The sequence below is a fragment of the Caretta caretta genome, chromosome 8, assembly GCF_965140235.1.
Source record: "Caretta caretta isolate rCarCar2 chromosome 8, rCarCar1.hap1, whole genome shotgun sequence".
Classification (NCBI taxonomy): domain Eukaryota; kingdom Metazoa; phylum Chordata; order Testudines; family Cheloniidae; genus Caretta; species Caretta caretta.
In genome coordinates, this window is record NC_134213.1 from 106,516,099 (window position 1) to 106,539,719 (window position 23,621).

General features: G+C 49.0%; 9 non-coding genes across 9 annotated transcripts; 6 read left to right on the forward strand and 3 right to left on the reverse strand.

Annotated features, from left to right (window-relative positions):
* Window positions 1-140: 140 nt before the first annotated feature.
* LOC125642027 (U1 spliceosomal RNA) lies at window positions 141-304 on the reverse strand. Its single transcript, XR_007358235.1, has one exon. It is a non-coding gene; the product is annotated as a U1 spliceosomal RNA (small nuclear RNA).
* A 1,326-nt stretch (window positions 305-1,630) lies between these two features.
* Window positions 1,631-1,746, forward strand: LOC125642016 (U5 spliceosomal RNA). Its single transcript, XR_007358225.2, has one exon. It is a non-coding gene; the product is annotated as a U5 spliceosomal RNA (small nuclear RNA).
* A 743-nt stretch (window positions 1,747-2,489) lies between these two features.
* LOC125642017 (U5 spliceosomal RNA) lies at window positions 2,490-2,606 on the forward strand. The gene has a single exon (XR_007358226.2). It is a non-coding gene; the product is annotated as a U5 spliceosomal RNA (small nuclear RNA).
* A 1,309-nt stretch (window positions 2,607-3,915) lies between these two features.
* On the forward strand, window positions 3,916-4,108 carry LOC142073141 (U2 spliceosomal RNA). Its single transcript, XR_012669813.1, has one exon. It is a non-coding gene; the product is annotated as a U2 spliceosomal RNA (small nuclear RNA).
* Window positions 4,109-11,599: 7,491 nt separating this feature from the next.
* LOC125642038 (U1 spliceosomal RNA) lies at window positions 11,600-11,763 on the reverse strand. The gene has a single exon (XR_007358246.1). It is a non-coding gene; the product is annotated as a U1 spliceosomal RNA (small nuclear RNA).
* A 1,326-nt stretch (window positions 11,764-13,089) lies between these two features.
* On the forward strand, window positions 13,090-13,205 carry LOC125642013 (U5 spliceosomal RNA). Its single transcript, XR_007358222.1, has one exon. It is a non-coding gene; the product is annotated as a U5 spliceosomal RNA (small nuclear RNA).
* A 740-nt stretch (window positions 13,206-13,945) lies between these two features.
* Window positions 13,946-14,061, forward strand: LOC125642018 (U5 spliceosomal RNA). Its single transcript, XR_007358227.1, has one exon. It is a non-coding gene; the product is annotated as a U5 spliceosomal RNA (small nuclear RNA).
* Window positions 14,062-15,537: 1,476 nt separating this feature from the next.
* Window positions 15,538-15,730, forward strand: LOC125642009 (U2 spliceosomal RNA). The gene has a single exon (XR_007358220.2). It is a non-coding gene; the product is annotated as a U2 spliceosomal RNA (small nuclear RNA).
* A 7,506-nt stretch (window positions 15,731-23,236) lies between these two features.
* Window positions 23,237-23,400, reverse strand: LOC125642000 (U1 spliceosomal RNA). The gene has a single exon (XR_007358213.1). It is a non-coding gene; the product is annotated as a U1 spliceosomal RNA (small nuclear RNA).
* Between the last annotated feature and the right edge of the window lie 221 nt (window positions 23,401-23,621).

Sequence of the window (23,621 nt, forward strand, 5' to 3'; positions counted from 1 at the left end):
AAGAACTACTTGCAAACACTGAAAATGACATAAAAAAAACTGATAAAGCGAAAGAAGGAAAACTCACAATAATTTACAAAAAAACAAAAATAATGAGAACAAAACACACTAAAGCTTTTTTTCTTCCTTTGACCGAGTGCCAGGGGAGAGCGCGAACGCAGTCCCCCACTACCACAAATTATGCAGTCGAGTTTCCCGCATTTGGGGAAATCGCAGGGGTCAGCACACCCGCAGTGCAATGGATGAGCCTCGCCCTGGGAAAACCACCTTCGTGATCATGGTGTCTCCCCTGCCAGGTAAGTATGACTTGGGCCGCCCCGGCCGCCGCCCGCCCTCGCTCGCCCCGCACTCTCAACCCACGGTGGGGCCCGCCAAGACACGCCCGCCGGCCCCGCCCGCGCCGGCCCCCGCTGCCGCCACCTGCCCCGCGTGTCCCCGGGCCCCACCCTTCTCCCCGCCGAGCCCCGCCTGCCGAACTCGGGCCCGGCTCGGCAGCCGGCTCCCGCTCCCACAAGGCTCTGCTCGCACACACATCTGCATACGGGCTGCCGCGGCCCCGCCCCTCCCGCTGCCCAGCCCCGGCTCGCCCGCGCTCACAGCCCCGCCGCCGGCCCCACCCCCACCAGGCGCCCGGGCCGAAGGGCCGCCCGGTCCCGGCCGGGGCCTCTGCGGGGCCCGCTCCCCCGGCGGCCGCGTCCCGTGCTGCAGCCAGCCCGGCTCGGAAGAGGCGGGGCCGACAGAGCTGCCCCCGGCTTCAGCAGCGCTCCCGTGTCCGGCCTGCCCGAGAGCCGGAGCCGGTCCCGTCCCCGGGATCCCGGAGCGCCGCGAGCAGCTCGTGTCGCGGACCCGCTTCTGCCGGGGGACGAGGGACGCCGCCTCCCGCGTCTCTCCCCCCACCAGGAGCCGGAGCCGCCCCGAGCGGCCTCCCCGGCCCTGCAGAAGGGCGGGGGCGGCCTCCGCGCCAGACCCGGGAAGGCCCCTCGGTCCCTGCCCGGCCCGCCCAGGGAGGCTGAGCGCGCAGGCGGCGGCGCGGGGGGAAGCTGGTCCCGGGTCTCGGGGGGCTGCAGCTCAGCGAGCCCCCGGGCCCCGGGCAGCGACTCGGCAGCAGAGACGGAGCAAGCGGCGGGCCCCCGGCCGGGCCCACCCCGGCTGGCGAGAGACGCTCCGGGGCGAGCCCGGCTCCTGCGGCCTCGCGAGGCGCCTGCGCTGGCTCCGGGTTGGAGCCTCCGAACCCAGCGGGGCGCCACGTGCCCTCGGGCTTCCCCGCCCGGCCCCGGGGTCCGCCGTGCGCCTGCGCGCCAGCGGGAGGGTCTGGGGAGACCGGCCGCCGTCGGCAGCGCCACCTCCGGCCGGCAGGGGCAGCCCCGAGAAAAGCCTCGTTTGAGCGGCGAGGCGGGCCGGCGAGTCTGATTTGCATACCCACAGTGCACTGCGCTCAGCGAAGCCCAGTCCCTGGTGAAGGGGATGGTTCTGCTCGCAGCGTGCCCGGTTCCGACGATCAAGCTCGGGATTGAAGCGGGCTCAATTCACTTTCCTGTAGAAGCGAGCGGTGTAGCGGGCTGTGAGCGTAGTCACCGTGAGGTGAGGAGAGAAGGCGGTTTCCCCGGCAGCGCCTCTGCCGGTGTGTGTCATACTCTGGTTTCTCTTCAGATCGTATAAATCTTTCGCCTTTTACTAAAGATTTCCGTGGAGAGGAACATTTATGAGTTTCTACCCAATTTTTTGAGGCTTCATTTCGGTGAAGCTGCCTCTTCCTGTGAAAAACAGAGCGAGTGTTGCCGAGCGGTGGTTGTTCTTTAGAGCAGCGCTTTGTTAAGCGCTGGGGGGTTGTGATGTGTGATTGTTTCGCAGTTGTAAGTTCCCGGCCGCACGTTGAGGAACTGGGGAGGCCTGTTGGTTTGTTAAGATTGCTGTTAGACACAGCGTGATAGTCCTGGGGGGTCCTTGCGCGAAACAGACGAGGGTTTTGTTGGCAAGTAGCTGTTGGAAGTGCTGCTCTGGCAAGTTCTATGTCTTTTCTCATTGCAGTGGGTGAATGTGCTAACGCTTTTAAGCTGACAGGAGCACTGCTGGGAAGTTAAGAGGTTTTTTTCTTTGCTAACACTGCTGTTAGATACGCTGTACGATATTTTTTTTTTGGCTCCTGCTTGCTTGCCCGGACAATGTTTGTAAGGTGTTCTCTTATTACACTTTTTTCTGACGTTTTTCATCAAGTGTTGTCTATTCTTTCCTGCGTTCCTTCATTTTCAGATTAAGGATTCAGGACATTAACCAGTCCCCAGTCGTGGTTCTTTTTATGCACACTCTCTACCTTGATCTGCAGATTTTGTATGTTAATATTTCATGATAACAAAGAGAGCACTCGTAGTAGTGAGTATGGTTGTTCTAAAGGATGTAACCCAGAGAAGTCGCTTCCAACTACTGGTATTTTCCCACACTGTTTTCTATATTTGTGATTGCCCCGGCAGCACCTCTGCAGAGTATCTTGGATACTCTGGTTTCCTCTTCAGCTCTTATAAATCTTTCGCCTTTTACTAAAGATTTCCGTGGAGAGGAACATTTATGAGTTTCTGCCCAATTTTTTGAGGCTTCATTTCGGTGAGGCTGTTCCCTATTGTTGTGTAAAAAGCAGAATTGGGGTTGGACTTTGCTACTTGAATGTCTCTTGATGGCTAAAGCTCCTATTGTAAAAAGAAAACCAGTGCTTTAAAAAATAGTGTTTACAACATCTTTAGAGCTCGATGTGTTAGTGAGATGTTTTTCCAGCAGGGGCCTAGTGGGTGATCTGCATTCACCTAGCTGTTTGGTTTCATATGTTTTTGGTATGAGTGATTTCCTAAGACAAGGTTTGCATAATGTAGAAAATAAATTTCAGATATACACTATTTTCAAGTTTAATTTTTTTCATGCCTGATTTTATTCCCAAACAAAGGAATTAGAATAACTCATCCCCATGTTTTCTGTGTTAATATTTAATGGCACAAAAAGGATATTTATATTGGCCTATCTGGGAGACAGGCCAGTCCTTGCCTACAGACAGCCCCCCAACCTGAAGCGAATACTCACCAGCAACCACATACCACACAACAGAACCATTAACCCAGGAACCTATCCTTGCAACAAAGCCCATTGCCAACTGTGCCCACATATCTATTCAGGGGACACCATCACAGAGCCGAATAACATCTGCCACACTATCAGAGGCTCATTCACCTGCACATCTACCAATGTGATGATATATGCCATCATGTGCCAGCAATGCCCCTCTGCCATGTACATTGGTCAAACTGGACAGTCTCTACATAAAAGAATAAATGGACACAAATCAGATGTCAAGAATTATAACATTCATAAACCAGTCGGAGAACACTTCAATCTCTCTGGTCACACGATTACAGACATTAAAGTTGCTATATTACAACAGAAAACCTTCAAATCCAGACTCCATCGAGAGATTGCTGAATTGGAATTCATTTGCAAATTGGATACAATTAACTTAGGTTACCTTGCATAATGACTTAGCCACTCCCAGTCTCTATTCAAGCCTATTTCCCCTTGTTTTCCTAACTCCTCCACCCCTCCCTTCCTCAGACGTTCTTGTTAAACCCTGGATTTGTGCTGGAAATGGCCACCTTGGTTATCATACACATTGTAAGGAGAGTGATCACTTTAGAGTCTATAGGGAACTATTACTGTGCTTCGTTTGACAATAAACCTGGCTCGGGTGCCTTCGTACCTTACTAGAGTCTGTGGGTTTTGGGGGTTCTCTCGGGGTCTGCTGTGTTAGCTCTCTGCCCAGAGCTGGGGCAGTACACAGAGGGAATACGCACGCAGCCGACTGTTATCATCACCCAACACGAGCAGAGCGCCACACCGGTAGCTACCGACAACAGTTTTTGTTCACCTGTATTTTAGATCATTTTAACATTAGCTTGAATAAAAATTTTAAATTTGTTCTTATCCCTTTAATAACTGATACGTCCTCCTTCTGAGGACTATATATGAAACTGACTTTTGGAATAGGGAGATGGAATAGCAGCTTGCTCCATCCACTGCACACATCGCCCTGTTATTGCAGTACTGAACCCACAGGAACGGTGGACCTCCCTACGGGGAGAATATCTTGGTCGAAGAGCAGCAAAGAAACGCGTCGTTGTCTGTGTTAACATTTGGTTTGTACTAAGAGTATGGTTTTGAGTAATTTGTAACTCTTTGGTTAGTTATTAGTAACATCTTATTATTAGGCCTCTGAGTTGAAAGGCTGCTCTTGCAGATTTTCCTTTGTCATTGTTTGTCGGTCAGTTAAAGAGCTGCTTTCTTAGGCTATTCTGTGTAGGTTCATAAACCACTCTCCTTAGTATTCCTTCCACAAGTGATTGCATGGTTTGGAGCCTTCTTTCCCCCATCTCCCCACCGGAGAAATTTTCCATCCTTTTCCCGCTGGGAAAACACCACTGTTTTAACTTAGGAAACAGTCTCTGTAAATGTTTTGCCCAGACGAGGGGTACTTCATAGGAACAGAAGAGGAGAAAGGCTGTGCATAGCGTTTAAGGCCAGAAGGAACCATCTGATCACTTCAGAGGGACTGAGGGGCACCAATGCCCAAGGATCTGCAATGGCAAGGAATTGATTGGATGCGATTGACTGTATGTTTGAGATAGTTCTCTGGGAAGGAGCAGAAAAGAGCATTGGTAATGATCAGTGATCTCTCTCTCCTGCCATCCTTCTCCACCCTCTGACAAACAGAGGCTAGGGACACCGTTCCTTACCCATCCTAATAGCCATTAATGGACTTAGCCTCCATGAATTTATCCAGTTCTCTTTTAAACCCTGTTATAGTCCTAGCCTTCACAATCTCCTCACGCAAGGAGTTCCACAGGTTGACTGTGTGAAGAACTTCCTTTAAACCTGCTACCCATTAATTTCATTTGGTGGTCCCGAGTTCTTATCCTATGGGAACAAGCAAATAACTTTTCCTTATTCATTTTCTCCACACCACTCATGATTTTATTGACCTCTATCATATCCCCCCTTAGTCTCCTCTTTTCCAAGTTGAAAAGTCCTAGCCTCTTTAATCTCTCCTCATATGGGACTTGTTCCAACCCCCTAATCATTTTAGTTGCCCTTTTCTGAACCTTTTCTAATGCCAGTATATCTTTTGTGAGATGAGGGGATCACATCTGTATGCAGTATTCAAGATGTGGGCGTATGATAGATTTATATAAGGGCAATATGATATTCTCCGTCTTATTCTCTATCCCTTTTGTAATGGGGCTGAGGTACAGTATAGCGCTTGTGTGATGAAGTGCGACTGTTCTTAATGTTTCCTCTGAATACTGTGCAGGGGTCTGGACACAGAGGATGGCCGACACCCTGTTTCCTGGCCACTGATGGCCTGGGCCCTTCCCCCCTGCAAGGTGAGAGCTTGCAAGGGGGAAGGGATAGGAGGGGGTGCAGGGGTGAGGGTTGTGGGGCTGGGGCAGAGGACTAGGGTGCAGAGGATGAGGGCTCTGGCTGGGTTTGGGGATGAGGGGTTTGGGGCATTGCAGAGGCTCAGCACTAGGGCAGAAGGGCAGGGTAAGGGCAGCCTGCCCTGCCACAAGTGAATTGGGGGCACTCGGACCCTGTGGCAGCAGTTGATGCCGGGAGCCGGCACAGGAGAGTCAGGCTCCAGGGCCCGAGAAGGTGGGGGGGGCAGCAGGCAAGCCGGAGGAGAGACCGGGCCTCAAACATTGGTGGAGCCGGGCCCCCGGGCCCTGAATATTGCTGGAGCCCAGGCACCACGAGCGTATATCACTCGCCGCTCCTGGACGTGAGGTTCTTTGTCTTGCCAGAGGATTGTTTAAGAAGCTGGGATCCTTCTTCGTAGGACGGGGTAGCATAATTTTGGCAATTAATTGATCTTTGACTGTTAGCGGTAGATACACCCGGTGGCCTGTGATGGGATGTTAGATGGGGTGGGATCTGACTTACTGCAGAGAATTCTTTCCTGGGTGTCTGGCTGGTGAGTCTTGCCCACATGCTCAGAGTTTAGCTGATGGCCATATTTGGGGTCAGGAAGGAGTTTTCCTCCAGGGCAGATTGGCAGAGTGTTATGCAGACAAAACTACACAGGATCCTTTCAGGGGACAAGACAAGACGTCACGTTTATTATCATAACACAATTTGATTTATGATCAATAACTAATACTTAATACCTACGTATACACACACCCCAAATGTTCTGCAGCCGCTGAATAGTTACCAGTCCTGAACAGGGGCAGCGAGTTATATACACTCATGGTGCCCGGGCTCCAGCAATATTCAGGGCCCGGGCTCCACCAATGTTTGGGGCCTGGTCTCTCCCCCGGCCCCGCCTGCTGCCCCCCACTCACCTCCCCGGGCCCCGGAGCCTGCAGCTCCCACTGACTCTCCTCTGCTGGCTCCCTGCATCAACTGCTGCCGCAGGGTCCTAGTGCCCCCAATTCACTTGTGGCAGGGCAGGCTGCCCTGGCACACAGGGGTCCCTATCCTGCTTTACCCCCCACCCCAAACCTACTGTCCTGTATAGGCTAAATAAGAATCCTTAACTTCTCAGTGTTGTCACCCTCACCATTGGAAAATCATGAGTCAGATGGCCCAAAATCACGAGATTGGCTTAAAAATCACGAGGATGCTTTAAAAAAAAAAAAAAGGTAACGTGGGTCCTCTTTATTTCCCTTCCGGTTTCTGAACGAGGGAAGCTAGAAACTTACCTTTCCAGTGCAGCCAGAGCCCCAGAGAACAGGAGGCCCGGGTGCCCGGGGCTGGCGGACAGCGGGGCTCCTCACGGTTGTGTCTTCCACATTTCGATGTCACCAACCAAGTATCAAGTGTGAACTCCTCAGGCACTAGGTGAGCCTGCCTTTGTGACAGATGGCCCCTAGCACCAAAAACTATAACAATATTCTGGTCACTCGGACCGGTCACTCAGCCAGGTCAATTGCACCTCAGATCTCACAGTGAAGACAACGTTCGTGGCCAATCCCATACTAAACTAGCTAAATCTTTACTAACTAGGAAAAGAAAGAAGACACTTATTTACTAGGTTAAAGCAGGGAAACATACACACAAAGGAGTTACAGTCTGAAGTTTCAAAAAGCAGTAGAAGCTGCTGTAACACGCAAGCCCTTTGTGTCCCTGAGGGCTAACCCTAGCCAGACAGCCGGGATCCCTTGCTGACGCTTAGAAGGCGTGCCCTCTCCCTGAAGTCCAAGCAGCATAGGGACAACAGTTTCTTCTTGACAGGGATTTTTATTCCATTCCCCCAGAGCTCAAACACTGAGGATGGAGTGGAGGTCAAGGATAATCTAGGCATGGCCCAATATCTAAACAAATACTTTGCCTCAGTCTTTAATAAGACTAAAGAGGATCTTAGGGATAATGGTAGCATGACAAATGGGAATGAGGATATGGAGGTAGACATTATCCTATTTGAGGTAGAAGTGAAACTCAAACAGCTTAATGGGACTAAATCGGGGGGCCCAGATGATCTTCATCCAAGAATATTAAAGGAATTGGCACATGAAATTGCAAGCCCATTAGCAAGAATTTTTGATGAATCTGTAAACTCAGGGGTTGTACCGTACGGTTGGAGAATTGCTAACATAGTTCCTATTTTTAAGAAAGGGAAAAAAAGTGATCTGGGTAATTATAGGCCTGTTAGTTTGACATCTGTAGCATGCAAGGTCTTGGAAAAAATTTTGAAGGGGAAAGTAGTTAAGGACACTGAAGTCAATGGTAAATGGGACAAATACAACATGGTTTTACAAAAGGTAGATCGTGCCAAACCAACCTGATCTCCTTCTTTGAGAAAGTAACAGATGTTTTAGACAAAGGAAACGCAGTGGATCTAGAGGAACAGCCGTGTTAGTCTGTATTCGCAAAAAGAAAAGGAGTACTTGTGGCACCTTAGAGACTAACCAATTTATTTGAGCATGAGCTTTCGTGAGCTACAGCTCACTTCATCAGATGCATACCGTGGAAACTGCAGCAGACTTTATATACACACAGAGAATATGAAACAATACCTCCTCCCACCCCACTGTCCTGCTGGTAATAGCTTATCTAAAGTGATCAACAGGTGGGCCATTTCCAGCACAAATCCAGGTTTTCTCACCCTCCACCCCCCCACACAAATTCACTCTCCTGCTGGTGCTAGCCCATCCAAAGTGACAACTCTTTACATAATCAAGTCGGGCTATTTCCTGCATAGATCCAGGTTTTCTCACATCCCCCCCACCCCCAAGAATTATAACATTCATAAACCAGTCGGAGAACACTTCAATCTCTCTGGTCACGCAGTCACAGACATGAAGGTCGCTATCTTAAAACAAAAAAACTTCAAATCCAGACTCCAGCGAGAAACTGCTGAATTGGAATTCATTTGCAAATTGGATACTATTAATTTAGGCTTAAATAGAGACTGGGAGTGGCTAAGTCATTATGCAAGGTAGCCTGTTTCCTCTTGTTTTTTCCTACCCCCCCCCCCAGATGTTCTGGTTTAACTTGGATTTAAACTTGGAGAGTGGTCAGTTTAGATGAGCTATTACCAGTAGGAGAGTGAGTTTGTGTGTGTATGGGGGTGGGGGGGATGTTTGGAAAAAATTTTGAAGGAGAAGGTAGTTAAGGACACTGAAGTCAATGGTAAATGGGACAAATACAACATGGTTTTACAAAAGGTAGATCGTGCCAAACCAACCTGATCTCCTTCTTTGAGAAAGTAACAGATGTTTTAGACAAAGGAAACGCAGTGGATCTAATTTACCTAGATTTCAGTAAGGCATTTGATACCGTGCCACATGGGGAATTATTAGTTAAATTGGATAAGATGGGGATCAATGGGAACACTGAAAGGTGGATAAGGAACTGGTTAAAGGGGAGACTACAACGGGTCCTACTGAAAGGTGAACTGTCAGGCTGGAGGGAGCTTACCAATGGAGTTTCTCAAGGATCGGTTTTGGGACCAATCTTATTTAATCTTTTTATCACTGACCTCGGCAGAAAAAGCGGGAGTGTGCTAATACAGTCTGCGGATGATACAAAGCTAGGAAGTATTGCCAATTTAGAGAAGGACAGGGATATCCTACAGGAGGATCTGGATGACCTTGTAAACTGGAGTAATAGTAATAGGATGAAATTGAATAGTGAGAAGTGTAAGGTCATGCATTTAGGGATTAATAACAAGAAATTTAGTTATAAGCTAGGGACGCATCAATTAGAAGTAACGGAGGAGGAAAAGGACCTTGGAGTATTGGCTGATCATAGGATGACTATGAGCCGCCAATGTGATATGGCCATGAAAAAAGCTAATGCGGTCTTGGGATGCATCAGGAGAGTATTTCCAGTAGGGATAAGGAGGTTTGAGTACCGTTATACAAGGCACTGGTGAGACCTCACCTGGAATACTGTGTGCCGTTCTGGTCTCCCATGTTTAAGAAGGATGAATTCAAACTGGAACAGGTACAGAGAAGGCCTATTAGGATGATCCGAGGAATGGAAAACTTGTCTTATGAAAGGAGACTCAAGGAGCTTGGCTTGTTTAGCGTAACTAAAAGAAGGTTGAGGGGAGATCTGATTGCTCTCTATAAATATATCAGAGGGATAAATACCGGAGAGGGAGAGGAATTATTTAAGCTCAGTACCAATGTGGACACAAGAACAAATGGATATAAACTGGCCACCAGGAAATTTAGACTAGAAATTAGATGAAGGTTTCTAACCATCAGAGGAGTGAAGTTTTGGAATAGCCTTCCAAGGGAAGCTGTGGGGGAAAAAGACCTATCTGGCTTTAAGATTAAACTCAATAAGTTTATGGAGGAGATGGTGTCAAGCTTCCTCCCCCACTCTGAACTCTAGGGTACAGATGTGGGGACCTGCATGAAAAACCTCCTAAGCTTATCTTTACCAGCTTAGGTCAAAACTTCCCCAAGGGACAAAATATTCCACCCTTTGTCCTTGGATTGGCCGCTACCACCACCAAACAGATACTGGTTACTGGGGAAGAGCTGTTTGGAAACGTCTTTCCCCCCAAAATACTTCCCAAAACCTTGCACCCCACTTTCTGGACAAGGTTTGGTAAAAAGCCTCACCAATTTGCCTAGTGACTAGAGACCCAGACCCTTGGATCTTAAGAACAATGAACAATCCTCCCAACACTTGCACCCCCCCTTTCCTGGGAAATGCTGGATAGAAAGCCTCACCCGTTTGCATAGGTGACCACAGACCCAAACCCTTGGATCTGAGAACAATGAAAAAGCATTCAGTTTTCTTACAAGAAGACTTTTAATAGAAATAGAAGTAAATAGAAATAAAGAAATCCCCCCTGTAAAATCAGGATGGTAGATACCTTACACGGTAATTAGATTCAAAACATAGAGAACCCCTCTAGGCAAAACCTTAAGTTACAAAAAAGATACACAGACAGAAATAGTTATTCTATTCAGCACAGTTCTTTTCTCAGCCATTTAAAGAAATCATAATCTAACACGTACCTAGCTAGATTACTTACTAAAAGTTCTAAGACTCCATTCCTGGTCTATCCCCGGCAAAGACCCAGCATACAGACAGACACACAGACCCTTTGTTTCTCTCCCTCCTCCCAGCTTTTGAAAGTATCTTGTCTCCTCATTTGTCATTTTGGTCAGGTGCCAGCGAGGTTACCTTTAGCTTCTTAACCCTTTACAGGTGAGAGGAGCTTTCCCCTAGCCAGGAGGGATTTCAAAGGGGTTTACCCTTCCCTTTATATTTATGACAGATGGTATGATGGGATAACATGGTTTTGGTAATTAAATATTCATGGTAAATAGGCCCAATGGCCTGTGATGGGATATTAGATGGGGAGGGAGCTGAGTTACCCAGGAAAGAATTTTCTGTAGTATCTGGCTGATGAATCTTGCCCATATGCTCAGGGTTTAGCTGATCGCCATATTTGGGGTCGGGAAGGAATTTTCCTCCAGGGCAGCTTGGAAGAGGCCTAGTCTCCTAGCACAGACAGGGTTGCCACCAAGAGAAAGAACAGAGAGCAAAAGCCAAAGCACCCCAGGGCAGGGGGAGAGCCTGCACATTGGAGGAGGGCACCAGGTGAGAGAGGCGTTTTTGACAGGCCATCCTCCCATCAGAGGAGGCCCAAGAAGGAGGAACAGACAAAAAGCTGCAAGCGGGGCAAAAGGCAGAGTCCCCAAGCAGCTCCCCTTCGGGCAAAAGAAGGCACTGGTCCAAGCCCCACAAAGGCAGAGTAGAGAGCAGGCCAGATGTAAAAGCCCATGATGAGCAGAAAAGCAACAAAGAACCAGCAGCCTGAGCTCCCATTAACAAAGCAATCAAAACAACATAGCGTCCTAAGCTAAAGTCTCAGTTTTCTTGTTGAACTAAACGCCAGCGTGAATCACAAACACCCCGAAAACTACTCACAAGCATTGAAAAAGAAAACAAGGCGAGCCGCCTACAGAACTAAGCAATCACAACAACCTAGAAAAAAACTGACAACACCGGAAAAAAGAAATTCAGAATAACTTACAAAAAACAAAAATGACTGAGAACAAAACACACTAAAGCTTTTCTTCTTCCTTTGACCGAGTGCCAGGGGAGAGCGCGAACGCAGTCCCCCACTACCACAAATTATGCAGTCGAGTTTCCCGCATTTGGGGAAATCGCAGGGGTCAGCACACCCGCAGTGCAATGGATGAGCCTCGCCCTGGGAAAACCACCTTCGTGATCATGGTGTCTCCCCTGCCAGGTAAGTATGACTTGGGCCGCCCCGGCCGCCGCCCGCCCTCGCTCGCCCCGCACTCTCAACCCACGGTGGGGCCCGCCAAGACACGCCCGCCGGCCCCGCCCGCGCCGGCCCCCGCTGCCGCCACCTGCCCCGCGTGTCCCCGGGCCCCAGCCTTCTCCCCGCCGAGCCCCGCCTGCCGAACTCGGGCCCGGCTCGGCAGCCGGCTCCCGCTCCCACAAGGCTCTGCTCGCACACACATCTGCATACGGGCTGCCGCGGCCCCGCCCCTCCCGCTGCCCAGCCCCGGCTCGCCCGCGCTCACAGCCCCGCCGCCGGCCCCACCCCCACCAGGCGCCCGGGCCGAAGGGCCGCCCGGTCCCGGCCGGGGCCTCTGCGGGGCCCGCTCCCCCGGCGGCCGCGTCCCGTGCTGCAGCCAGCCCGGCTCGGAAGAGGCGGGGCCGACAGAGCTGCCCCCGGCTTCAGCAGCGCTCCCGTGTCCGGCCTGCCCGAGAGCCGGAGCCGGTCCCGTCCCCGGGATCCCGGAGCGCCGCGAGCAGCTCGTGTCGCGGACCCGCTTCTGCCGGGGGACGAGGGACGCCGCCTCCCGCGTCTCTCCCCCCACCAGGAGCCGGAGCCGCCCCGAGCGGCCTCCCCGGCCCTGCAGAAGGGCGGGGGCGGCCTCCGCGCCAGACCCGGGAAGGCCCCTCGGTCCCTGCCCGGCCCGCCCAGGGAGGCTGAGCGCGCAGGCGGCGGCGCGGGGGGAAGCTGGTCCCGGGTCTCGGGGGGCTGCAGCTCAGCGAGCCCCCGGGCCCCGGGCAGCGACTCGGCAGCAGAGACGGAGCAAGCGGCGGGCCCCCGGCCGGGCCCACCCCGGCTGGCGAGAGACGCTCCGGGGCGAGCCCGGCTCCTGCGGCCTCGCGAGGCGCCTGCGCTGGCTCCGGGTTGGAGCCTCCGAACCCAGCGGGGCGCCACGTGCCCTCGGGCTTCCCCGCCCGGCCCCGGGGTCCGCCGTGCGCCTGCGCGCCAGCGGGAGGGTCTGGGGAGACCGGCCGCCGTCGGCAGCGCCACCTCCGGCCGGCAGGGGCAGCCCCGAGAAAAGCCTCGTTTGAGCGGCGAGGCGGGCCGGCGAGTCTGATTTGCATACCCACAGTGCACTGCGCTCAGCGAAGCCCAGTCCCTGGTGAAGGGGATGGTTCTGCTCGCAGCGTGCCCGGTTCCGACGATCAAGCTCGGGATTGAAGCGGGCTCAATTCACTTTCCTGTAGAAGCGAGCGGTGTAGCGGGCTGTGAGCGTAGTCACCGTGAGGTGAGGAGAGAAGGCGGTTTCCCCGGCAGCGCCTCTGCCGGTGTGTGTCATACTCTGGTTTCTCTTCAGATCGTATAAATCTTTCGCCTTTTACTAAAGATTTCCGTGGAGAGGAACATTTATGAGTTTCTACCCAATTTTTTGAGGCTTCATTTCGGTGAAGCTGCCTCTTCCTGTGAAAAACAGACCAAGTGTGGCGGAGCGGTGGTTGTTCTTTAGAGCAGCGCTTTGTTAAGCGCTGGGGGGTTGTGATGTGTGATTGTTTCGCAGTTGTAAGTTCCCGGCCGCACGTTGAGGAACTGGGGAGGCCTGTTGGTTTGTTAAGATTGCTGTTAGACACAGCGTGATAGTCCTGGGGGGTCCTTGCGCGAAACAGACGAGGGTTTTGTTGGCAAGTAGCTGTTGGAAGTGCTGCTCTGGCAAGTTCTATGTCTTTTCTCATTGCAGTGGGTGAATGTGCTAACGCTTTTAAGCTTACAGGAGCACTGCGGGGAAGTTAAGAGGTTTTTTTCTTTGCTAACACTGCTGTTAGATACGCTGTACGATATTTTTTTAGCTCCTGCTTGCTTGCCCGGACAATGTTTGTAAGGTGTTCTTTTATTAAACGTTTTTCTGACGTTTTTCATCAAGTGTTGTCTATTCTTTCCTGCGTTCCTTCATTTTCAGATTAAGGATTTAGGACATTAACCAGTCCCCAATCACGGTTCTTTTTATGCACACTCTCTACCTTGATCTGCAGATTTTGTATGTTAATATTTCATGATAACAAAGAGAGCACTCGTAGTAGTGAGTATGGTTGTTCTAAAGGATGTAACCCAGAGAAGTCGCTTGCAACTACTGGTATTTTCCCACACTGTTTTCTATATTTGTGATTGCCCCGGCAGCACCTCTGCAGAGTATCTTGGATACTCTGGTTTCTCTTCAGCTCTTATAAATCTTTCGCCTTTTACTAAAGATTTCCGTGGAGAGGAACATTTATGAGTTTCTACCCAATTTTTTGAGGCTTCATTTCGGTGAGGCTGTTCCCTATTGTTGTGTAAAAAGCAGAATTGGGGTTGGACTTTGCTACTTGAATGTCTCTTGATGGCTAAAGCTCCTATTGTAAAAAGAAAACCAGTGCTTTAAAAAATAGTGTTTACAACATCTTTAGAGCTCGATGTGTTAGTGAGATGTTTTTCCAGCAGGGGCCTAGTGGGTGATCTGCATTCACCTAGCTGTTTGGTTTCATATGTTTTTGGTATGAGTGATTTCCTAAGACAAGGTTTGCATAATGTAGAAAATAAATTTCAGATATACACTATTTTCAAGTTTAATTTTTTTCATGCCTGATTTTATTCCCAAACAAAGGAATTAGAATAACTCATCCCCATGTTTTCTGTGTTAATATTTAATGGCACAAAAAGGATATTTATATTGGCCTATCTGGGAGACAGGCCAGTCCTTGCCTACAGACAGCCCCCCAACCTGAAGCGAATACTCACCAGCAACCACATACCGCACAACAGAACCATTAACCCAGGAACCTATCCTTGCAACAAAGCCCATTGCCAACTGTGCCCACATATCTATTCAGGGGACACCATCACAAAGCCAGATAACATCACCCACACTATCAGAGGCTCATTCACCTGCACATCTACCAATGTGATCTAGAAAAAATCAGAATAATTTACAAAAAAACCAAAAGTAACTAAATAGGCTAAATAAGAATCCTTAACTTCTCAGTGTTGTCACCCTCACCATTAGAAAATCATGAGTCAGATGGCCCAAAATCACGAGATTGGCTTAAAAATCATAAGGATGCATCTACCAATGTGATCTATGCCATCATGTGCCAGCAATGCCCCTCTGCCATGTACATTGGTCAAACTGGACAGTCTCTACGTAAAAGAATAAATGGACACAAATCAGATGTCAAGAATTATAACATTCATAAACCAGTCGGAGAACACTTCAATCTCTCTGGTCACACGATTACAGACATTAAAGTTGCTATATTACAACAGAAAACCTTCAAATCCAGACTCCATCGAGAGATTGCTGAATTGGAATTCATTTGCAAATTGGATACAATTAACTTAGGTTACCTTGCATAATGACTTAGCCACTCCCAGTCTCTATTCAAGCCTATTTCCCCTTGTTTTCCTAACTCCTCCACCCCTCCCTTCCTCAGACGTTCTTGTTAAACCCTGGATTTGTGCTGGAAATGGCCACCTTGGTTATCATACATATTGTAAGGAGAGTGATCACTTTAGAGTCTATAGGGAACTATTACTGTGCTTCGTTTGACAATAAACCTGGCTCGGGTGCCTTCGTACCTTACTAGAGTCTGTGGGTTTTGGGGGTTCTCTCGGGGTCTGCTGTGTTAGCTCTCTGCCCAGAGCTGGGGCAGTACACAGAGGGAATACGCACGCAGCCGACTGTTATCATCACCCAACACGAGCAGAGCGCCACACCGGTAGCTACCGACAACAGTTTTTGTTCACCTGTATTTTAGATCATTTTAACATTAGCTTGAATAAAAATTTTTAATTTGTTCTTATCCCTTTAATAACTGATACGTCCTCCTTCTGAGGACTATATATGAAACTGACTTTTGGAATAGGGAGATGGAATAGCAGCTTGCTCCATCCACTGCACACATCGCCCTGTTATTGCAGTACTGAACCCACAGGAACGGTGGACCTCCCTACGGGGAGAATATCTTGGTCGAAGAGCAGCGAAGAAACGCGTCGTTGTCTGTGTTAACATTTGGTTTGTACTAAGAGTATGGTTTTGAGTAATTTGTAACTCTTTGGTTAGTTATTAGTAACATCTTATTATTAGGCCTCTGAGTTGAAAGGCTGCTCTTGCAGATTTTCCTTTGTCATTGTTTGTCGGTCAGTTAAAGAGCTGCTTTCTTAGGCTATTCTGTGTAGGTTCATAAACCACTCTCCTTAGTATTCCTTCCACAAGTGATTGCATGGTTTGGAGCCTTCTTTCCCCCATCTCCCCACCGGAGAAATTTTCCATCCTTTTCCCGCTGGGAAAACACCACTGTTTTAACTTAGGAAACAGTCTCTGTAAATGTTTTGCCCAGACGAGGGGTACTTCATAGGAACAGAAGAGGAGAAAGGCTGTGCATAGCGTTTAAGGCCAGAAGGAACCATCTGATCACTTCAGAGGGACTGAGGGGCACCAATGCCCGAGGATCTGCAATGGCAAGGAATTGATTGGATGCGATTGACTGTATGTTTGAGATAGTTCTCTGGGAAGGAGCAGAAAAGAGCATTGGTAATGATCAGTGATCTCTCTCTCCTGCCATCCTTCTCCACCCTCTGACAAACAGAGGCTAGGGACACCGTTCCTTACCCATCCTGACTAATAGCCATTAATGGACTTAGCCTCCATGAATTTATCCAGTTCTCTTTTAAACCCTGTTATAGTCCTAGCCTTCACAATCTCCTCAGGCAAGGAGTTCCACAGGTTGACTGTGTGAAGAACTTCCTTTAAACCTGCTGCCCATTAATTTCATTTGGTGGTCCCTAGTTCTTATACTATGGGAACAAGCAAATAACTTTTCCTTATTCATTTTCTCCACACCACTCATGATTTTATTGACCTCTATCATATCCCCCCTTAGTCTCCTCTTTTCCAAGTTGAAAAGTCCTAGCCTCTTTAATCTCTCCTCATATGGGACTTGTTCCAACCCCCTAATCATTTTAGTTGCCCTTTTCTGAACCTTTTCTAATGCCAGTATATCTTTTGTGAGATGAGGGGATCACATCTGTATGCAGTATTCAAGATGTGGGCGTATGATAGATTTATATAAGGGCAATATGATATTCTCCGTCTTATTCTCTATCCCTTTTGTAATGGGGCTGAGGTACAGTATAGCGCTTGTGTGACAAAGTGCGACTGTTCTTAATGTTTCCTCTGAATACTGTGCAGGGGTCTGGACACAGAGGATGGCCGACACCCTGTTTCCTGGCCACTGATGGCCTGGGCCCTTCCCCTCTGCAAGGTGAGAGCTTGCAAGGGGGAAGGGATAGGAGGGGGTGCAGGGGTGAGGGTTGTGGGGCTGGGGCAGAGGACTAGGGTGCAGAGGATGAGGGCTCTGGCTGGGTTTGGGGATGAGGGGTTTGGGGCATTACAGAGGCTCAGCACTAGGGCAGAAGGGCAGGGTAAGGGCAGCCTGCCCTGCCACAAGTGAATTGGGGGCACTCGGACCCTGTGGCAGCAGTTGATGCCGGGAGCCGGCACAGGAGAGTCAGGCTCCGGGGCCCGAGAAGGTGGGGGGGGGGGCAGCAGGCAAGCCGGAGGAGAGACCGGGCCTCAAACATTGGTGGAGCCGGGCCCCCGGGCCCTGAATATTGCTGGAGCCCAGGCACCACGAGCGTATATCACTCGCCGCTCCTGGACGTGAGGTTCTTTGTCTTGCCAGAGGATTGTTTAAGAAGCTGGGATCCTTCTTCGTAGGACGGGGTAGCATAATTTTGGCAATTAATTGATCTTTGACTGTTAGCGGTAGATACACCCGATGGCCTGTGATGGGATGTTAGATGGGGTGGGATCTGACTTACTGCAGAGAATTCTTTCCTGGGTGTCTGGCTGGTGAGTCTTGCCCACATGCTCAGAGTTTAGCTGATGGCCATATTTGGGGTCAGGAAGGAGTTTTCCTCCAGGGCAGATTGGCAGAGTGTTATGCAGACAAAACTACACAGGATCCTTTCAGGGGACAAGACAAGACGTCACGTTTATTATCATAACACAATTTGATTTATGATCAATAACTAATACTTAATACCTACGTATACACACACCCCAAATGTTCTGCAGCCGCTGTATAGTTACCAGTCCTGAACAGGGGCAGCGAGTTATATACACTCGTGGTGCCCGGGCTCCAGCAATATTCAGGGCCCCGGGGGCCCGGCTCCACCAATGTTTGGGGCCTGGTCTCTCCCCCGGCCCCGCCTGCTGCCCCCCACTCACCTCCCCGGGCCCCGGAGCCTGCAGCTCCCACTGACTCTCCTCTGCTGGCTCCCTGCATCAACTGCTGCCGCAGGGTCCTAGTGCCCCCAATTCACTTGTGGCAGGGCAGGCTGCCCTGGCACACAGGGGTCCCTATCCTGCTTTACCCCCCACCCCAAACCTACTGTCCTGTATAGGCTAAATAAGAATCCTTAACTTCTCAGTGTTGTCACCCTCACCATTGGAAAATCATGAGTCAGATGGCCCAAAATCACGAGATTGGCTTAAAAATCACGAGGATGCTTTAAAAAAAAAAAAAAGGTAACGTGGGTCCTCTTTATTTCCCTTCCGGTTTCTGAACGAGGGAAGCTAGAAACTTACCTTTCCAGTGCAGCCAGAGCCCCAGAGAACAGGAGGCCCGGGTGCCCGGGGCTGGCGGACAGCGGGGCTCCTCACGGTTGTGTCTTCCACATTTCGATGTCACCAACCAAGTATCAAGTGTGAACTCCTCAGGCACTAGGTGAGCCTGCCTTTGTGACAGATGGTCCCTTGCACCAAAAACCGTAACAATATTCTGGTCACTCGGACCGGTCACTCAGCCAGGTCAATTGCACCTCAGATCTCACAGTGAAGACAACGTTCGTGGCCAATCCCATACTAAACTAGCTAAATCTTTACTAACTAGGAAAAGAAAGAAGACACTTATTTACCAGGTTAAAGCAGGGAAACATACACACAAAGGAGTTACAGTCTGAAGTTTCAAAAAGCAGTAGAAGCTGCTGTAACACGCAAGCCCTGTGTGTCCCTGAGGGCTAACCCTAGCCAGACAGCCGGGATCCCTTGCTGACGCTTAGAAGGCGTGCCCTCTCCCTGAAGTCCAAGCAACATAGGGACAACAGTTTCTTCTTGACAGGGATTTTTATTCCATTCCCCCAGAGCTCAAACACTGAGGATGGAGTGGAGGTCAAGGATAATCTAGGCATGGCCCAATATCTAAACAAATACTTTGCCTCAGTCTTTAATAAGACTAAAGAGGATCTTAGGGATAATGGTAGCATGACAAATGGGAATGAGGATATGGAGGTAGACATTATCCTATTTGAGGTAGAAGTGAAACTCAAACAGCTTAAAGGGACTAAATCGGGGGCCCCAGATGATCTTCATCCAAGAATATTAAAGGAATTGGCACATGAAATTGCAAGCCCATTAGCAAGAATTTTTGATGAATCTGTAAACTCAGGGGTTGTACCGTACGGTTGGAGAATTGCTAACATAGTTCCTATTTTTAAGAAAGGGAAAAAAAGTGATCCGGGTAATTATAGGCCTGTTAGTTTGACATCTGTAGCATGCAAGGTCTTGGAAAAAATTTTGAAGGGGAAGGTAGTTAAGGACACTGAAGTCAATGGTAAATGGGACAAATACAACATGGTTTTACAAAAGGTAGATCGTGCCAAACCAACCTGATCTCCTTCTTTGAGAAAGTAACAGATGTTTTAGACAAAGGAAACGCAGTGGATCTAGAGGAACAGCCGTGTTAGTCTGTATTCGCAAAAAGAAAAGGAGTACTTGTGGCACCTTAGAGACTAACCAATTTATTTGAGCATGAGCTTTCGTGAGCTACAGCTCACTTCATCAGATGCATACCGTGGAAACTGCAGCAGACTTTATATACACACAGAGAATATGAAACAATACCTCCTCCCACCCCACTGTCCTGCTGGTAATAGCTTATCTAAAGTGATCAACAGGTGGGCCATTTCCAGCACAAATCCAGGTTTTCTCACCCTCCACCCCCCCACACAAATTCACTCTCCTGCTGGTGCTAGCCCATCCAAAGTGACAACTCTTTACATAATCAAGTCGGGCTATTTCCTGCATAGATCCAGGTTTTCTCACATCCCCCCCACCCCCAAGAATTATAACATTCATAAACCAGTCGGAGAACACTTCAATCTCTCTGGTCACGCAATCACAGACATGAAGGTCGCTATCTTAAAACAAAAAAACTTCAAATCCAGACTCCAGCGAGAAACTGCTGAATTGGAATTCATTTGCAAATTGGATACTATTAATTTAGGCTTAAATAGAGACTGGGAGTGGCTAAGTCATTATGCAAGGTAGCGTGTTTCCTCTTGTTTTTTCCTACCCCCCCCCCCAGATGTTCTGGTTTAACTTGGATTTAAACTTGGAGAGTGGTCAGTTTAGATGAGCTATTACCAGCAGGAGAGTGAGTTTGTGTGTGTATGGGGGTGGGGGGGATGTTTGGAAAAAATTTTGAAGGAGAAGGTAGTTAAGGACACTGAAGTCAATGGTAAATGGGACAAATACAACATGGTTTTACAAAAGGTAGATCGTGCCAAACCAACCTGATCTCCTTCTTTGAGAAAGTAACAGATGTTTTAGACAAAGGAAACGCAGTGGATCTAATTTACCTAGATTTCAGTAAGGCATTTGATACCGTGCCACATGGGGAATTATTAGTTAAATTGGATAAGATGGGGATCAATGGGAACACTGAAAGGTGGATAAGGAACTGGTTAAAGGGGAGACTACAACGGGTCCTACTGAAAGGTGAACTGTCAGGCTGGAGGGAGGTTACCAATGGAGTTTCTCAAGGATCGGTTTTGGGACCAATCTTATTTAATCTTTTTATTACTGACCTCGGCAGAAAAAGCGGGAGTGTGCTAATCAAGTTTGCGGATGATACAAAGCTGGGAAGTATTGCCAATTTAGAGAAGGACAGGGATATCCTACAGGAGGATCTGGATGACCTTGTAAACTGGAGTAATAGTAATAGGATGAAATTGAACAGTGAGAAGTGGAAGGTCATGCATTTAGGGATTAATAACAAGAAATTTAGTTATAAGCTAGGGACGCATCAATTAGAAGTAACGGAGGAGGAAAAGGACCTTGGAGTATTGGTTGATCATAGGATGACTATGAGCCGCCAATGTGATATGGCCATGAAAAAAGCTAATGCGGTCTTGGGATGCATCAGGAGAGTTATTTCCAGTAGGGATAAGGAGGTTTGAGTACCGTTATACAAGGCACTGGTGAGACCTCACCTGGAATACTATGTGCCGTTCTGGTCTCCCATGTTTAAGAAGGATGAATTCAAACTGGAACAGGTACAGAGAAGGCCTATTAGGATGATCCGAGGAATGGAAAACTTGTCTTATGAAAGGAGACTCAAGGAGCTTGGCTTGTTTAGCGTAACTAAAAGAAGGTTGAGGGGAGATATGATTGCTCTCTATAAATATATCAGAGGGATAAATACCGGAGAGGGAGAGGAATTATTTAAGCTCAGTACCAATGTGGACACAAGAACAAATGGATATAAACTGGCCACCAGGAAATTTAGACTAGAAATTAGATGAAGGTTTCTAACCATCAGAGGAGTGAAGTTTTGGAATAGCCTTCCAAGGGAAGCTGTGGGGGAAATAGACCTATCTGGCTTTAAGATTAAACTCAATAAGTTTATGGAGGAGATGGTGTCAAGCTTCCTCCCCCACTCTGAACTCTAGGGTACAGATGTGGGGACCTGCATGAAAAACCTCCTAAGCTTATCTTTACCAGCTTAGGTCAAAACTTCCCCAAGGGACAAAATATTCCACCCTTTGTCCTTGGATTGGCCGCTACCACCACCAAACAGATACTGGTTACTGGGGAAGAGCTGTTTGGAAACGTCTTTCCCCCCAAAATACTTCCCAAAACCTTGCACCCCACTTTCTGGACAAGGTTTGGTAAAAAGCCTCACCAATTTGCCTAGGTGACTAGAGACCCAGACCCTTGGATCTTAAGAACAATGAACAATCCTCCCAACACTTGCACCCCCCCTTTCCTGGGAAATGTTGGATAGAAAGCCTCACCCATTTGCATAGGTGACCACAGACCCAAACCCTTGGATCTGAGAACAATGAAAAAGCATTCAGTTTTCTTACAAGAAGACTTTTAATAGAAATAGAAGTAAATAGAAATAAAGAAATCCCCCCTGTAAAATCAGGATGGTAGATACCTTACACGGTAATTAGATTCAAAACATAGAGAACCCCTCTAGGCAAAACCTTAAGTTACAAAAAAGATACACAGACAGAAATAGTTATTCTATTCAGCACAGTTCTTTTCTCAGCCATTTAAAGAAATCATAATCTAACACATACCTAGCTAGATTACTTACTAAAAGTTCTAAGACTCCATTCCTGGTCTATCCCCGGCAAAGACAGAATATAGACAGACACACAGACCCTTTGTTTCTCTCCCTCCTCCCAGCTTTTGAAAGTATCTTGTCTCCTCATTTGTCATTTTGGTCAGGTGCCAGCGAGGTTACCTTTAGCTTCTTAACCCTTTACAGGTGAGAGGAGCTTTCCCCTAGCCAGGAGGGATTTCAAAGGGGTTTACCCTTCCCTTTATATTTATGACAGATGGTATGATGGGATAACATGGTTTTGGTAATTAAATATTCATGGTAAATAGGCCCAATGGCCTGTGATGGGATATTAGATGGGGAGGGAGCTGAGTTACCCAGGAAAGAATTTTCTGTAGTATCTGGCTGATGAATCTTGCCCATATGCTCAGGGTTTAGCTGATCGCCATATTTGGGGTCGGGAAGGAATTTTCCTCCAGGGCAGCTTGGAAGAGGCCTAGTCTCCTAGCACAGACAGGGTTGCCACCAAGAGAAAGAACAGAGAGCAAAAGCCAAAGCACCCCAGGGCAGGGGGAGAGCCTGCACATTGGAGGAGGGCACCAGGTGAGAGAGGCGTTTTTGACAGGCCATCCTCCCATCAGAGGAGGCCCAAGAAGGAGGAACAGACAAAAAGCTGCAAGCGGGGCAAAAGGCAGAGTCCCCAAGCAGCTCCCCTTCGGGCAAAAGAAGGCACTGGTCCAAGCCCCACAAAGGCAGAGTAGAGAGCAGGCCAGATGTAAAAGCCCATGATGAGCAGAAAAGCAACAAAGAACCAGCAGCCTGAGCTCCCATTAACAAAGCAATCAAAACAACATAGCGTCCTAAGCTAAAGTCTCAGTTTTCTTGTTGAACTAAACGCCAGCGTGAATCACAAACACCCCGAAAACTACTCACAAGCATTGAAAAAGAAAACAAGGCGAGCCGCCTACAGAACTAAGCAATCACAACAACCTAGAAAAAAACTGACAACACCGGAAAAAAGAAATTCAGAATAACTTACAAAAAACAAAAATGACTGAGAACAAAACACACTAAAGCTTTTCTTCTTCCTTTGACCGAGTGCCAGGGGAGAGCGCGAACGCAGTCCCCCACTACCACAAATTATGCAGTCGAGTTTCCCGCATTTGGGGAAATCGCAGGGGTCAGCACACCCGCAGTGCAATGGATGAGCCTCGCCCTGGGAAAACCACCTTCGTGATCATGGTGTCTCCCCTGCCAGGTAAGTATGACTTGGGCCGCCCCGGCCGCCGCCCGCCCTCGCTCGCCCCGCACTCTCAACCCACGGTGGGGCCCGCCAAGACACGCCCGCCGGCCCCGCCCGCGCCGGCCCCCGCTGCCGCCACCTGCCCCGCGTGTCCCCGGGCCCCAGCCTTCTCCCCGCCGAGCCCCGCCTGCCGAACTCGGGCCCGGCTCGGCAGCCGGCTCCCGCTCCCACAAGGCTCTGCTCG